The 4883-nt window shown below is 48.5% G+C and overlaps 1 protein-coding gene across 1 annotated transcript in view; it reads right to left on the bottom strand.

Annotated features, from left to right (window-relative positions):
• LOC309494981 (interferon-induced very large GTPase 1-like) overlaps positions 1 to 4883 on the bottom strand; it is a 51324-nt gene that overhangs the window by 8697 nt on the left and 37744 nt on the right. The gene's annotated exons all lie outside the window — the stretch shown is intronic.

Below are 4883 nucleotides of genomic sequence, written 5' to 3'. Positions count from 1 at the left end.
CTGTAAAAGAAAGATTTTAAACAGTTTAGTGATGACAAAGGATACATTCACATAGTGAATTTTTGAGATTGACAATTTACTAAAATGAATGGCTTTCAAATCCCTCCCTGGATAGTTAACCTTAGTGACAGGTAACATTAGAAAATATTACATTTAAATACTATAACATGTTTTACACCCCTCAGTGTTCATTCTACATAATGTTAAAATAACACTGAAGCAGTGTTGAAGTTAATGAGATAAGTTATTAATTAAATTATTATTGAGCAAGGGTGTCCAAACTCAGTCCCAAACACTGAACGTTTCTCGTATGTCAAGTAAGACCTTGATTAGCTACTTCAGGTGTGTTTAATTGGGATTGGAGCAGAACTCTGCAAGACAGTGGCCCTCCAGGTGCAGGATTGGACACCCCTGTGATTGAACATTAGTGACAGGCAGAGGAGTGTCGAGCCGTCCACCGAAGAGTGTCCAGTACCATCGCACCGCAAGTGAGGGCCTCTCGGCGTGTTCAGGCCCGAGCGGTAGTGTGTCCGGGAAACGGATCAAGATTTAATTTTTCCTCTCTCCCCTCCCTCTCACCCCGTTACTCCTCATGCTTCCGTCTCCTTTTTTCTCGCCTTGTCTGTTCTTACCCCCAGGTGCTACGGCCACAGTGACTGCTACTGCAATACTGTAATGTAAGCTACTGTAAATAGTTGGTCATTTTCCAAAAAGACTTATCCACTCCACTCCTCTAGTCTTATCACACTATAACTTTATTTATTTAGTTGATATATAAGAATGATTAAAATGTTTTCCATGGTCAATTGCAGACAGTTTCGACTCGCAGCGTGGGTATATAATGAGCAGAAGGTGCATTGCATCTAAGCGCATATTATGGCGCAGCAAGCCGACACTAAGCCAGGGCCTCTCTGCGTTTCTACCCGTTTGAGGTAAGAACAGAAGGACACCGGCTCTACACGAAGGCTATAGAATCTAGCGGATGTGTTAGATGTCGCCCAGCCCACAGTTCTATAGATATCAGGAGGATGCAACACTTCTGGTAGAGTGCGCTCTCAACCCGAGCGGGCAGGGCACACGTTGGGTTTGATAAACCAAGGCGATGGCATCCACTATCCAGTGGGTCATCCTCTCCTTGGAGACAGCCTTTCCCTTCTGCTAGCCTCCGTAACAGACAAAGAGCTGGTCTGAGGTTCTAAAGCTCTGCGTTCGGTCCACGTACAGTCGCAAAGCATGGACGGGACAAAGCAAAGCTAGGGCTGGATTTGCCTCCTCCAGGGGCAGTGTTTGCAGGTTCAGCACCTGGACCCTGAAGGGAGTGGTAGGAACCTTGGGCACATACACTCACCTAAAGGATTATTAGGAACACCAATTTCTCATTAATGCAATTATCTAATCAACCAATCACATGGCAGTTGCTTCAATGCATTTAGGGGTATGGTCCTGGTCAAGACAATCTCCTGAACTCCAAACTGAATGTCAGAATGGGAAAGAAAGGTGATTTAAGCAATTTTGAGCGTGGCATGGTTGTTGGTGCCAGACGGGCCGGTCTGAGTATTTCACAATCTGCTCAGTTACTGGGATTTTCACGCACAACCATTTCTAGGGTTTACAAAGAATGGTGTGAAAATGGAAAAACATCCAGTATGCGGCAGTCCTGTGGGCGAAAATGCCTTGTTCATGCTAGAGGTCAGAGGAGAATGGGCCGACTGATTCAAGCTGATAGAAGAGCAACTTTGACTGAAATAACCACTCGTTACAACCGAGGTATGCAGCAAAGCATTTGTGAAGCCACAACACGCACAACCTTGAGGCGGATGGGCTACAGCAGCAGAAGACCCCACCGGGTACCACTCATCTCCACTACAAATAGGAAAAAGAGGCTACAATTTGCACGAGCTCTCCAAAATTGGACTGTTGAAGACTGGAAAAATGTTGCCTGGTCTGATGAGTCTCGATTTCTGTTGAAACATTCAGATGGTAGAGTCAAAATTTTGCGTAAACAGAATGAGAACATGGATCCATCATGCCTTGTTACCACTGTGCAGGCTGGTGGTGGTGGTGTAATGGTGTGGAAGATGTTTTCTTGGCACACTTTAGGCCCCTTAGTGCCAATTGGGCATCGTTTAAATGCCACAGCCTACCTGAGCATTGTTTCTGACCATGTCCATCCCTTTATGACCACCATGTACCCATCCTCTGATGGCTACTTCCAGCAGGATAATGCACCATGTCACAAAGCTCGAATCATTTCAAATTGGTTTCTTGAACTTGACAATGAGTTCACTGTACTAAAATGGCCCCCACAGTTACCAGATCTCAACCCAATAGAGCATCTTTGGGATGTGGTGGAACGGGAGCTTCGTGCCCTGGATGTGCATCCCACAAATCTCCATCAACTGCAAGATGCTATCCTATCAATATGGGCCAAAATTTCTAAAGAATGCTTTCAGCACCTTGTTGAATCAATGCCACATAGAATTAAGGCAGTTCTGAAGGCGAAAGGGGGTCAAACACAGTATTAGTATGGTGTTCCTAATAATCCTTTAGGTGAGTGTATATGAGTCGAGGTCTCAGGATCACGTGAGAGTCAGCCGGCCCAAATACCAGGCATGATTCGTCCACTGAAATGCTTGCAGATCCCCTACCCTCTTAATGGAGGACAATGCAACCAGGAGAAATGTCTTTATCGATAGGACTTTTAACTCTGCGAAAGCTCAAACGTGGCATTCTGTAGTGCTCTGAGCACCAGAAACAAATCCCTAGATGGTATGACGTGAGCGAGGAGGATTTATCCTTTTATGCAATGGTCGCAGTATAGGTCCGTACCGACCAGAACGTCTTTGCCCTGTAGCGGCTTTTTAAGGTGGCCCAGAGCAAGACTTACTGCCAGCAACTCGAGGCAGTTGATGTGCCAGTGCAGTTGGGAACCAGTCCAGATCCCAGACACTGCATGCACGTTCTCCCAGACACTGCATGCATGTTGCCTCTTCCCCAGTTGGTGGAAGATGCAACTGTGGAGACAACAACATGCCTAGACACCTGTTCTAGGGGCACTCCTGAAGGTTTGGTGACAGACCTGGGTGATTGTCACCAGGTGTGTGCCACGTTGCCTTGCCCATCCTGGGACTCGGCCGTGAAGCCAGTGCTGAAACGGCCTCATATGAAGCAAACTTCATTACTGCGGCTGTCTTGTGCCTCAGGAACCTCTGAAATAATTTCAGTGGAGCTGCTGTCCTTCCTTTGAACGAATTCAGGAAGTTCAACACTGACCAAACACGTTCCTCTGTGAGGCATGCTATCTGATCGACCGAGTCCAGCTCCATACCGAGAAAAGAGATCCACTGCACAGGGGAGAGTTTGCTCTTTTCCCTGTTGACCTGAAGACCCAGCTGGCTTAGGTGGCTGAGAGCCATGTCCCTGTGTTCGCACAACTGCTCTCGTGACTTGGCCAGTACAGGCCAGTATAAGCCAGTCGTCGAGATGTTCTCTCAGGGGAACAATGTTCTCTCAGGGGAACAAGGAACAACCGTCTTCATATTGGCTGGAGGGACCAGATCGATCGCGTCCTTCGACCATGGCGTTCCGAACATGGTGCAGTGCAATACTTACTTGGTTCCATGGTTTGGCAGAAGGTGCGTGAGAAGTCTTGGTTGTGTCCTCGAACTGCCCAATGCTGCTCACTGGGGATAGAAGAGAAGGATGAGAGTGGTGAGGTTTTTGGCCACCCACTACTCTATCTCTGGGTCCCAAGAGGGCACAGAGAAGAAACTGCTCTTTTATTGAGAATTTGGGAACAGAAACAAAATGAAACAAAACATTCTCCACCCGGCCCTCCTCCATCTCTGGGTCTCCCGTCTCAGGGCCGCTTGCTCTTCTGCTTGCCGCCTGGCTTAGCGGGGGCCTGAACGGGCTAGGCGGCCTGTCTGCGACTGGCTCCTTGGCCAACCAAGGGTAGTGAGGGGGGAAGAGGTAACAAGCAGATTTCTGGCACTATACAGTGCTGTTCATGACCTAGTAACCTCCTCATGGAAATAATGGAACCAGGGCGGGACGCTGAGAATCAATGCGAGCCACCCCGAGAAAATAATCGTCCGGCCTCAAGGGTTCGGGACACGGTGGAAGGTTCCACTCGAGCCCAATGCTCTCGGCGGCCTTGGGAAAGCATAGCCATCATCTCTGGATCAGACCCGGACAATGCCACCGTTCCTGAAGGTGGACACGCAGCTGAATCTTCATCCTCGGGAAATCCAGGCTCACTCTCCGATGCAGCGATCAACATCTGGTCATCGGGTGGAGCCCCGAAGCATAAGGCTGGTACACCTCGTTTAGAAAGTCCAGTGCGTTCCTCCGGAAACTCCACTGGCTGCAGTCTGCTAGAGGGTGTGCCCTCACCATAATCCTCAGGTCACCCCCGCTATTCGTTTAAGTAGACCTCTTCTGATGGCCACCAGAAGAGGAGCTAGATCGAGGAATAGAGAGAGGGACTCCACCTCGTCTGAGGTAGTCGAGTCTCTGCCACAACACCAGGATGGTCATCTTCCCACAGTGGGTACATGACTCATCCACAAAAGCCACCTTAGCGTGCTTATTACCACCAGACACATGAGGCAGTGACCATGACCATCACCTGGTGGCAGGTGACAACCGCATCCAGAAACACATGGGTGGAATGACATATTTAAAAAGACGCAGTATCACACCCGTATAACTCTTTTATGGAATTTGTTCTCTCTGGTGCCGCGGCAACATGGACAGGGATTTAGTGCAGCCTGTCATGTGCACTCACACTCATTGAAGGTGCAGCAATACGAGCAGGGAATTAGTGCAGCACTCTCAGCACTCCGTGTGCACTCAATCCAATAAGCTGTGAAAACAGCTGT

This window comes from Leuciscus leuciscus (assembly GCF_965113295.1).
Source record: "Leuciscus leuciscus genome assembly, chromosome: 1".
NCBI lineage: Eukaryota > Metazoa > Chordata > Actinopteri > Cypriniformes > Leuciscidae > Leuciscus > Leuciscus leuciscus.
This window is presented reverse-complemented; position numbering and strand designations above follow the sequence as displayed.